We start from the raw sequence: 12,921 nt of genomic DNA, 5'->3' as shown, positions 1-12,921 counted from the left end.
GACGAAGATAAGATTTTAAAGTAGAGAGCAGAACGTCATATAAATTAACATACATCTAATACTAAATGATTGTTTTGATTATTTAATTACACAAATGCTAGAACTTCTGATCATCAAAGGATCCCCGTTCAAAAGAATGCAAAAGAAAAGAAGCATAGAATACCAATAAGATAGAGAACATTTGTTCAGATGTTACACTTGTCGATTACTCTTGTAATTTTATTTATTATTTGGAAGGATGTTAATTGGTAATTAAATAAATATAGAAATTTTTAATTATTTGAAAGGATGTTAATTAATAAAGAAATAAATATAGAACTTTATTTATTATCTGAAAGCCTGTTAATTCATAAAGAAATAAATATAGAACTTTATTTATTACTTGGAAGGGTGTTAATTGATAAAGAAATAAATACAAAAGTATATTTGTTATTTGAAAGGATGTTAACTGATAAAGAAATAAATATAGAACTTTATTTATTATTTGAAAGGATATTAATTGATAAAGAAATAAGTACAAAAGTTTGTTTGTTGTTTGCAAGGATATTAGCTGATAAAGAAATAAATATAAAACTTTATTTATTATTTGAAAGGATATTAATTGATAAAGAAATAAGTACAAAAGTTTGTTTGTTGTTTGCAAGGATGTTAACTGATAAAGAAATAAATATAGAACTTTATTTATTATTTGAAAGGATATTAATTGATAAAGAAATAAGTACAAAAGTTTGTTTGTTGTTCGCAAGGATGTTAATTGATAAAGAAATAAATATAGAACTTTATTTATTATTTGAAAGGATATTAATTGATAAAGAAATAAGTACAAAAGTTTGTTTGTTGTTTGCAAGGATGTTAACTGATAAAGAAATAAATATAGAACTTTATTTATTATTTGAAAGCCTGTTAATTCATAAAGAAATAAATATAGAACTTTATTTATTACTTGGAAGGGTGTTAATTGATAAAGAAATAAATACAAAAGTATATTTGTTATTTGAAAGGATGTTAACTGATAAAGAAATAAATATAGAACTTTATTTATTATTTGAAAGGATATTAATTGATAAAGAAATAAGTACAAAAGTTTGTTTGTTGTTTGCAAGGATATTAGCTGATAAAGAAATAAATATAAAACTTTATTTATTATTTGAAAGGATATTAATTGATAAAGAAATAAGTACAAAAGTTTGTTTGTTGTTTGCAAGGATGTTAACTGATAAAGAAATAAATATAGAACTTTATTTATTATTTGAAAGGATATTAATTGATAAAGAAATAAGTACAAAAGTTTGTTTGTTGTTTGCAAGGATGTTAACTGATAAAGAAATAAATATAGACCTATCCTATTTATCTGAATAGCCACCGTTAAAGTCGCCGTTATCGTGAAGATGTTAACGGATCGACTCCGTTATCAAACACGGTCAAGATAAAACGCTCTAGCTATCTATTGCAGAGAACAGAATTCAAAGGTTCGCTTTCGTTCTGGAGTTAGCGTGTGGAGTAACGGACGTATTACCGTAACAATATTATAAGTTCTGGTTGCATGATCCTAATAACCACTAAGCGAACTTAAGTGAGCGATCAGAATAGGCGCTTCTTAATCAGGTAGGCCTAACCATCATTAGAATTAAGTTGCTAATATTATGATCGAAAAAATTCATAAGTATACTTCCATTACGGGCTTGCTGCTAGTTAAGATGTTTCCAAGTATACATACCAGTGCATCAGCTTCTCTCTTTTAATACTGTTCGTCAATTTCAACCCTCTTCACTTCTTCCTCTTTTTCCTTCCACCGTACATTTTACCATGTTCCTCGCGGTGCCTTCATCAATGTTCCAAAAGTTTCACTTTCTTTTTTATTTACTTCCAATATTGTTCAGTCTCTTCTCAGTCATTCTCAGGGCTTCTTTATTAGTTTTCTGTTCTACCTAGCTTGTTTTCTTCATTCTTCTCTACTCTCACATTTTGAAAACGTTTTAATGCTTCGTTACTTTTATGCAATGTCTACATGTCTGTCAACTACACTATAATATTGCAGACGAAACATTTGATGAATCCCACGTTTACTCGCATGATTTTTAGACTAAAGGGGTTGGACGATTAATGAATATGAATGATTATGAAGGAGTTAGTGAAATGGAAACATAGGCGCGTTGATTTCTGTTCACAGAAGTCATTAGTAATTGAAAACGCGTGGTGCAATCGGTACAAGATTTCATCTATGCGTTGATCAGTCAGTTGGGATTCTATCTTTTATATAGGCCTATAGAGATTATTCTCTTTCTCGCGCGAGGAAGGAATGGTTCTGGAGGCGTGCACGTAGCTGTCACAAGAAGTGATTCCTACAGAAGGGGATGTAGCTCAGTGGTAGAGCGTTCGCTTTGCATGTGAAAGGTCCGGGGTTCAATCCCCGGCATCTCCAATTACCTTTTTTAAAATTAATTACAAACTGATTTTTAATGTGAAAATGAAATCTTTCAGTTTAACGTCCCACGATTATGCCTGATAGACTAAGGGAGACGAATGACTACACCGAGAAAAATCCGTTATCCGGACACTGGTATATTGTACAAATATACGGATTCCATAAGTTTACTACAGAAATCTGTGCGGAGCATACGTTATCCGTATGGCACATACGTGCTGCCTTTTTCCAGATTACATGTTACATCATGAAGCTGCAGGATGCCTAATGTCTAACAGTCTTCGTTATAGTACATACGTATACGCATGTTACTTACGTCAGCTATATGTTATACCGTATGCATCCATCTGTATATGAGATCCTGGCCATCTATATACGTTTCTTTGTTTCTTACGGAAGTACGTATTGATGGAACATTTATACGGAAATTATTATACAATTCACTTTTTCATGCGTACATTTATGCAGAATGTTACCTTTAGTTCTACGGTAAATCCAAAAGCTACAGGATTTACACATGTAACCTACGTTTTTACGTACTGCACATACTTTTTTTCCTGTGTAAGACAAGTGAATGATGATGGAAGAATTGGTGGAATAAGAAAGGGATGAGGAAACGGAAGTATCCCGAGAAAACCCACGGACACGCTGTTGTTCACCACAAACTTACTTGGGCGAGACCCAACGCACCAGAAGCAAGCGCTCGACCACTGAGGCACAATGCCCCCCAACTTTTCATATGATTATCATGATCAGGGTTTCCACCAGGATTTCAAAATCGGGGGGAGGGTGTTCAAATATTTAAGGGGGTACGGGTTCTTGACTTTTAGAAAAATTGTATTAATTAGGGATGCGCACGAGACGAGTCGAGACAGGATTTTCTTGACAAAATTCGAGTCGAGACACTGCTCTTCCAATAGAAAAGTATACATTTTTCGAGTCGAGACATCACTTTTACAACACATTTTCGAGACGAGACAGCCATAAATCTTGTCTCGTGCGCATCCCTAGTATTAATATTTTTACCTTTCTCGTATTATTCTAAAATTCTGCAATAGTACAAAAAATGACAACTTTCCACTGCAATCCTAACTTCAACAAAGTAAGAAATGTTGACTTAACCTTCTTGTCGTTTCTTTCTTGTTTTGTTTTCTTTTTCTACTTTGCGTGAATACCCATTACAATCAAGGTAAGCTATAATATTAACGACTTAATTTACTTGCCTGATGTTGAACGAAAATTTGTCGTAGTTTTCGTAATTAATGTATGTATGGAAACATAAACGTCGGATTTTCACCTAAATTTATCATTTCTACAAGGTATTATCGTTCTTAGATTTCTATTTGCCCTGCCTAAAATGAAAAATCTTCATTTTTCACGACTAAGATTAGTCAGTGGTTAGGTTTGCTTATATGAACTCGGTCTGATATCTGAAGTGCTAAAACAACAACATAATATACTAGAACACATTTATTGCTAATTACAGATATTGTACATTTATCGCAATATTGTTGGTAACTTTAATTCGTTTAAATTTATAACCAACTTAAATGTAATTTTGTATTTACTAATATGACTCATATATCCACGAATGTACGTATTAAAAGTCTTGATGATTATGCATATTTTGACAAACTCTCGTCTGAACCGTCATTCGAGTTCTTCACATTTTCACACATTGTAACATCGCTTAATAATCTAGACATGCGGGTTCGTTTAATAATCAGATTAAATGCTTCATGTGTTAATAATAAAAAAAAATATTAGAAATATATTTACAAGCCTCTTGTGAACCGCGGCGCATTCTTACAAATATTGAAAATCACTATTCCAAGTTCCTTAATGTTCTTTGAAACACAAATTCATTTATTTTGATTCACTCATGACCCAACTGAACTGATGCCACTCGTCTAGGACTAGTAAGCACACAACTGTTTTATGTAAACTGGAAAAAATCCCTGTTCAGGCTCGGAACAAAACAGAAGATTGGAGGGAGTGTTACAGAAAGTTTGGAGGGGTGACACTCCCCATTGGGGGGTCTGGCGGAATTCTGAGCATGATCATAATCATAGGTATTCCGCCACTGCTACCAGTTCATCTGAAGCTTTCATGCAGCATGGTTCTGTCCTGGTAACCTTCGTCTGGACGCAACAATTTCCTGTAGCAAATATCATCCATTAAATGTGGCTCTTATGCAACGTCTAACTTTATTCTGTCACCGTACCTTTCAGCATTACCCAGTTTAAAATATAGGCTTAACATAAAATAATAAAAACAAGGTTTTTTATCTTCTAAGAAAAATGAGAATATGCTCGTTGAATCTTCTAAGAAAAAATGGAGATGCCGGGGATCGAACCCGGGACCTTTCACATGCAAAGCGAACGCTCTACCACTGAGCTACATCCCCTTTTGCAGCAAAAATACCATGTGGCAACTACATCTCACGCCTCCATAACTATTCTTTTCTCGCCTATATAAAATATGGGATCAAAACTTACTTATCAAAGACTAGATAGATGATCGGATCAAAACAGACTGATCTACGGCTAGATAAAAGATGGGATCAGGACTGACTGATCAATGCCTAGATAAAAGATGGGATCAAGACTGACTGATCAACTCCTAGATAAAAGATAAGATAAAGACTGATTGATCAATGCCTAGAAAAAAGATGGGATCAAGACTGATTGATCAACGCCTAGATAAAGGATGGGATCAAGACTGACTGATCAACTCCCAAATAAAAAGACGGATCAAGTCTGACTAATCAACGCCTAGACAAAAGATGGGGTCAAGACTGACTGCTCGACGCCTAGAGAAAGAAGAAATCAAGTCTGAGTGATCAACGCCTAGATAAAAGATAGGGTCAAGACTAACTGATCAACGCCTAGATTAAAAATGAGATAAAGACTGACTGATCAATGCCTTGATAAAAGATGCGATCAAGACTGATCAACGCCTAGATAGAAGATGGGATCAAGACTGACTGATCAACGCCTAGAGAAAGAAGGAATCAGGACTGACTGATCAACCCCTAGATAAAAAAAATCGGATCAAGACTGACTGATCAACGCCTAGATAAAACATCGGATCAAGGCTAACTAATCAACGCCTAGATAAAAGTTGGAATCAAGACTGACTGATCAACGCCTAGATAAAAACATGTGCTGATTGAACTAGGCGTTCTCAATCACTACTAACTTCTGTCTACAGAAATCAATCAGACTCTTTTATTTTAATTCTACCAATTCCTTCATGATCATTTATGTTCATTAACCATCCATCTCCTTTTTCTAAAGATCATACGAATAAACATGAAACGAGTTAAATTAAGTATATAGTTTAATTTAAAGGATGTAGAGCTCCATCGAGTGTTTCAAAGGTTTTGAAAGGTTGTGAAAATTAACGCCGCGTTAGAACAGTTTCTTAGCGATCCTTTTATTAATGCTGTCAAAATTCGAATAATTCATTCGAATATATTCAAATTCGAATAAAACTCATTATTTGAACAATATTCCTCATGAAGAATAATTATTAGAATAAGTATTTTAATCATTATCATCATTATAATCATCATAGGTATTTTGCCATTATTGGCAGGCAACTTGACGTAACTGAGAAGATTTCGTCCTTCACTGTCTTCCGCTAACCTCTTCATCTTCAAGTACAGTTTCTCTGTTTTGATATCGTCCATTAGTCTCCTTCGTACCTCTCTATCTTTCCTGCCACCATATTCTCTAGTACGTCCCTCATGATTAGAGATGCAAGGGCTCGGAAAAAAGGCCGGCCTTTTTGAAAAAAAAAACGGTTTTTTCTGCTTCGCTTTTTTTACTTGGGAAATTTTGGGCTTTTTTCAAAATTTTGCTTTAAATTGATAAAACAGGCTTTTCATCGCTTCTCTACAGCACAAGAACTCATTTTATTAGTGGTTGATGTAGATAATAATATAGAACCTCTAAAATAAACCATGAATTTCGAAAATATTTTTTTTTTTAATTCTTAACATATTTACATTATGAATTCCAAAGGATTAACCAATATATATATAATATTTCTTTTAACTTCTTATACACAAAAATAAGTAATTTTTTAAAAGAAGATACACAAATAACTAGCAAAATTGTATGTAGTATTTTTACTTCAAAATATCACACACCCTCTTTTTGAAACAAAACAAAAAATGAGAGAAATACATTTATATGATAACCTTAAAAGCTGCACATCAAGAGCTTGGTTTCGGGTGGTTCTGTACATTCTTGAAATTTTTAAGTTTTAACTTCCATATACAATGTATGAATATTTTCAATAAATTTTTCATTCATTGATCACATACGTAATAATGTTACCAGCAGGTTCTTGGAATCAGCAAAATCGGTAAAATTCCGAATTCTATAATGCACTGACTATTCCTTAACCTTGTTCAGAAAGTACCAAATTTTCTGTTAATGGATCATATGCGTAATAGACTGTTTATCTGATAGTGTGGTTTCCTAGACTTATAACCACCATCACGGTTTACCCAGTCCTGAAGGTTTCTGAATTTTTAACGACAGGAATTCAACATATCATTACGAAACTTTCTTTTTTTAAAGAGAAAAACTATGGAATACATTTAAGAAGAGTGAAAAAAATCAATCACTATTCCAATTCACAAGAAAGGCGACAAAATTGAATGTAATAATTATTATCGAGGCATTGATTCCATACGCAGATGAAATTATTGGAAATTATCAGTGCGGATTTAGGGAAATCGATCAACTATCGACCAGATATTTACTATTCGATAAATACTCGAAAAGAAATGGGAATATATTACCCAGTACATCAGCTTTATTGGTTTTAAAAAGGCTTACGACTCGGATAGGAGGGAAACATTGTACAGCGGTGGACACTTCTAAATGGTACAGCCATATGGAGATTTACGGCTAAGGTGTAAGATTTAGAAGTGTCCACCGCTGTACAACATTCTTACAGAATTCGGAATACCGAAAAAGCTAGTTAGATTAAATAAAATGTTTTTAAATGAATCCCAAAGTAAAGTCCGAGTAGAAAAACTCTTGTCCATGAGCTTCCACGTCGAGAATGGTCTGAAACAAGGAAATGCGTTATCGCTATTATTGTTCAGCTTTGTTCCGGAGTACACTATAAGGAAAATTAAAGATAGCAAACAGGCCCTAGAGCTGAATGGTATTTACCAGGTTATGGCATATGCTGATGATGTAAATTTAATAGGGTATGATAGGACAACAATAAAAAGAAGTGCAGAATTCTTATTAAACGCTTGCAGCGACATTGATTTAGAAGTAAATGCAGAGAAAACTAAATACATGGAAGTTCACCGGGATTGTAATATGGCAAATTATGGATGCGCTAAAATATCAAATAATACTTTCGACAAAGTTGATACTTTCAAATATCTGGGATCAATATCACCAGACCAAAATCATATCCACAATGAAATTAAATGTCGACTGAAATCAGGAAATTCGTGTTATTATTCAGTTCAAAGTATTTTGTCGTCGCGAATTCTGTCAAGGAATTCAAAGCTATAAAATTCAAAATATATAAAACGATAATCATGCCTCTTGTGTTTTATGGTTGTGAAACATGGTCGCTTGAGGGAAGAACGCAGACTGAAAGTATTTGAAAATAAAATCCTGAGACGAATATTCGGACCCAAGAGGAACGGAAATGAGGGAAACTTCATAACGAAGAACTGCATAATTTATACGGTTTACCAAACATCGTTACGGTCATCAAGTCTAGGAGGCTCCGGTGGGCAGGTCATGCAGCCAGAATGGGAGAAGATAGGAACGCTAAAACTTTGTTCAAGCAGGATGCTAATGCTGCACTACCATTAATAAGCCCAAAGACTACACGATTGTATTCGTACAAGTGACCTTCAAAACTAAATGCTGTGTATGGTTTTGAATCTTCATGTAACTCGACCTGATTATACGCCATCACTAGATCTAGATTTCCGAATACAGTGTTCCCTTGTAAAGAAGCTAGTATTTCTTCTACTGGAGGATACCTCACTTGTTCCAGGTCAATGTGGCTGTTCGTGCGTCTCAAATCTAATACCACACGTAGAGAACCATTTTTCTTTGGAACAACATGTAATGGATTAAGGTGGACGCTTCTTGAAGGCCTAATGATCCTATCTCTTAACATATTTGCAATTTGCTGCCGTACATTCTCCCTGTATCTATATGGAATTACATAGGGCTTGGTTACTATGGGTTTGTCTGTTTTAACTTTAAAAGAATAAACAAAATCCTTGCAACGTCCAGGGCGTTCTGAAAAAACATTCCTATGTTTATATAAGATGTTCTTAAAGTCGGCTATTACTGTATTATCAGCAAAATCAAGGCTGCTTTCGAGTGATTTAACATGTTTAGAAAATAATACATCGTCCTTCATATTCATCAAATTTTGTTTGTCTTCCAATCGGGGATCATTTAATTTATCACTTTTTGTACTAATAGAAACATTATTCACTATAGGAGACATATCATTATATTGACAAGCAAGATTATCTAATTTTGGAAGCAGTTTTTGTACGATTTCTTGAGGTATACCCGGTATCGTCAACGTTTGGTTTTTAAAATCAAGCATGACACGTAGTTGGGATAATAAATCTAAGCCCATAATTAATTTCTCGTTAAGATCCTTTATCACCAGAATAGGGATTGATATTTCAAAATCTTGAATAGATATTGTCACACGAGTAATTCCTGCTACTCTCTTTTTATGTTTACCGGTAAAATCAACTATAATAAGATTCTCAGCCTTTTGTAGCTTAGGATTCGAATAGTTACTAGTAATTGCTTTCCACAATGAATACGATAATAGAGAGGCATTTGCTCCTGTATCAAGTAGAGCTTCGGTACTTAACCCATTGACTTTAATAGGTATTTTAGCTGTACTATATGACTTTAAAAATACAAAATTTTCTTCAATATTAAAACCATCATTGACAGTATCATCTTCAAACCAACAACGATTTACAACCGGTATAAATTGGTACTGACACCTATTAGTTGCTATTTCAGAATAATTATTTACAGTGACGTCATGTGAAAGATCATTTTCATAATTAGCATGAACATGTAAATTGGAAGATAAATGTTCGTAAGAATTATCACTTAAATTTTTAGATAAATGTTCATGAGAATCCACAGCTGACATGGGTTTAACCCCTACCACATCAGCCGCGATTAGTTTAAATTCATACTCGTGTATGGTTCCAATAAGGTACACTGTACAGCACAATCGTGATTAGGTCCCGTATTATTGTTCTGTACAGAAATTACTTCACTGCCTGGATCTTGATGCGAAGTGCCATCTCTTGTCCTTCCATTACGTCTATCCGCGTAGTTCGCTGTATTTCTGGAATTTCGCCATATATTACGTCGATTTTTAAATCTATTTTGACTATATGGTCTAACATACGAATTGCTACTATTAATTAGGTTAGGCGGATTCTCTACATAACCTTGCCTATTTTGCTCATTTGGATTGCTAGAGTATACTCGGCTTAGGTTAGGTCCTGTATTATTCACACTCCGAATATTTAAATTCCGAACAGGCACCAAATGATTTGAATTATTCTTATTTTTACCCATTCCTGATTGTGGGTTCATGGCATGGTATTGAGTTTCGTAGCATTGGACAAGCATCAATAAATGGCTGAAACTCATACACTGTGTGGAAAATAAGATCTGTTGCAGTTTAAATGGAAGCAAATTTCGAATCGATGCTATTATTCTCGATTCCGATTGCAAAGGATTAACGACCTTTAATTCGTTGTAGACATTTACAACAAACTCTACAAGAGATTTGTGCAATCGAGGATTGAAGTGTTGATTTCTAAGGGTGGCATCTCTATTTGCCAGCAAAAAGTCATTTTCATAATTTGCGATCAATGCCGCTTTGAATTCCTCATAGGTACTAATGTGATCACGTATTGCCTTAAACCATAAGGAACAAGGTGGGAGTAATACATGGGGTATTAATTTCATATATTGTGATCGATCGATAGACATTATATTGCATTCGTCTTGGAATTTCTCTAAGAAAGAAGTAGCATTCTCATTACACTTACCACTGAACTTGCTCATAGCTCTAATTTCACTCATTTTAACACTTAATTTTACCTTCTTTTTCTCATTCCTTGTTCTTGTTGAGTGATAGTTCCTATCCGTGACGTGCTGTGTCATGACACCATCTATGTTTCGCTCATCAGTGCTCTTCGGACAACTTTCTTCTAGTATAATATCCTCATCAGATCCGGGCGAAGGCGAGTTCATCTCTGGTGAGTGGGGCAACTCAAAGCGATCACTACCCAAGTTATTACGGAAAATGTTGTCTTTAGCCTGTAACGTTCTAATCTCTTCCTGAATAGTAGCTAACAACTGTGTATTTACACGTATGTTATTAGAGTTGTTGCTGACCTGGATCTTTTGCTGTTTAATGGAAGATTCTATTACTTCTAAATCTTTTTTTACAGCACTAATTTCTTGGTTTTGTTGATTGTGCTTTTCTTGACAATCATCGGATATCCTTTTTAACTTTTCCTCGAACTGTGAGGAAATGTCGTTCACCACCTGGACAATTGTTTGTTTCGTTTCATCTGATTTCTGTTCTATCCGTCTACTTAATTCTTCATATTGCTTGTTAGCTTCGTCAAACTTCTGTTCCATTCGTCTACTTAATTCTTCATTTTGCTTGTTAGCTTCGTCAGACTTCTGCTCTATGGTCTGCTTTAATTCTTTATATTGCTTGTTAGCTTCGTCAAACTTCTGTTCCATTCGTCTACTTAATTCTTCATTTTGCTTGTTAGCTTCGTCAGACTTCTGCTCTATGGTCTGCTTTAATTCTTTATATTGCTTGTTAGCTTCGTCAAACTTCTGTTCCATTCGTCTACTTAATTCTTCATTTTGCTTGTTAGCTTCGTCAGACTTCTGCTCTATGGTCTGCTTTATCTCGGTAGACATCTGCATTATTTGTCGCTGTAAAGCTAACAAGATATCTTCCGATGCCAATCCTGGTGTTACATTAGTCTCATCGCTGTCACTAGTATTTGATTCCTGCTGCATTGTTTCGTTGTCCATTTTTCTTATGATTACCTTACCACTTCGCAATATAGTTAAGTTCGTATTCATTAACTGTAATATGAAAGTAAATTCAGCCTTACTCTTCTTCGGGAATTGAATTTACAAAGTCCCGGGTGAGGTAAACCAAATTTTTATAACGACTTATCAAAAGATAGTCGTAAACCTGGTTCGTTTGCTGGGATAACAATCCGAAGTGGTAGTAATTCTTTGGCATAAAAATATTAGCTTCGATATTTTAAATACCATTAATCTCACCTTTTTAATAAAACTGACAACGTCTATAAACGATGTTAAACTGGTTTATTATTTGATATAACTTATAATATCCTTTTCTTAAAACTGTTAAGTACACAAACTCACTGACTAGGTAACCATAAAACATGTCCATATCATCAACTATCCCATAATAATCACTTACATATATTAGAAACATTCTTCTTTTGTTAATATGAAATGAACATTCTACTGAGTATAGTGCATATGTATGAGTACTTTCTGCCCAAGGTACAGGTAAATATTACACAAACCAAAGTATTTTGTTGTAATATATATATATATATATATATATATATATATATATATATATATATATATATATATATATATATATATATATGTGTGTGTGTGTGTGTGTGTGTGTGTGTGTGTGACTAAAAATGGCCGGTACTAATGTCAAATCCATAGCTTTCGGGTCGCCGAGATGAACAGTGACAATTCCGATACCGTTTAAGTCAAAATTCATCCCCGCAACTTGGGGCAGTAAGATATATAACTATGTTCGAAAATGACCGATATTAGTGTCGAATCCATGGTTTTTGAGGTCTTGAGATGAACAGTAACACTTTCGATGCAATTTAAATCCAAATTCAGTGCCGCAACTTGGGGAAGGGAGGAGAGATGGATATATAAAAATGATCTAAGATGGCCGATATTAGTATCGAATTCATAGTTTGTGGGGTAGCTGAGATGAACAGTGACAGTTTCGATGCCATTTAAATCCAAATTCAGCTCCCATTAGTACTAATAAAGGGAGGTGACATGTAAAAGTAATTGAAAATGACTCTTACTAGTGTTGAAATTATAGTTTGTGGAGTCCCGAATTTCATTGTTGACTGTTTTGGTGCCCTTTATACCCAAAATTAAACGTGTTCTCCCCGTGCGAAGAACGAGTATTCTGCTAGTCTTTCATAATAACGAACGGAAGTTTCACATGTTAAATTCTTTTATATATTTGTCGCTGCTCAAATTTACGCACTTGTGCGGTGTATGTTTGTATATGTAAATAAGATCATCTCTCTTTTTGAGTTGTTCGAAAAATATACAAATAATAAAGAGGGATTCTTATCAGAAATCAGGAAACTAAAGAGTAAAATTAAA

General features: G+C 34.1%; 1 long non-coding RNA gene and 2 other non-coding genes across 3 annotated transcripts in view; 1 reads left to right on the top strand and 2 right to left on the bottom strand.

The window, feature by feature from the left end:
* Positions 1 to 12,921, bottom strand: part of LOC145663104 (uncharacterized) — a 645,511-nt gene that overhangs the window by 263,802 nt on the left and 368,788 nt on the right. The window lies entirely within an intron of this gene.
* Positions 2,351 to 2,422, top strand: TRNAA-UGC (transfer RNA alanine (anticodon UGC)). The gene has a single exon. It is a non-coding gene; the product is annotated as a tRNA-Ala (tRNA).
* On the bottom strand, positions 4,761 to 4,832 carry TRNAA-UGC (transfer RNA alanine (anticodon UGC)). The gene has a single exon. It is a non-coding gene; the product is annotated as a tRNA-Ala (tRNA).

The sequence above is a fragment of the Thermobia domestica genome, chromosome 10 (genome assembly GCF_964235325.1).
Source record: "Thermobia domestica chromosome 10, izTheDome1.hap1.1, whole genome shotgun sequence".
NCBI classification, from domain to species: domain Eukaryota; kingdom Metazoa; phylum Arthropoda; class Insecta; order Zygentoma; family Lepismatidae; genus Thermobia; species Thermobia domestica.
Note: the sequence above shows the minus strand (reverse complement) of the source record. Positions and strands in the feature narration are given on the sequence as shown.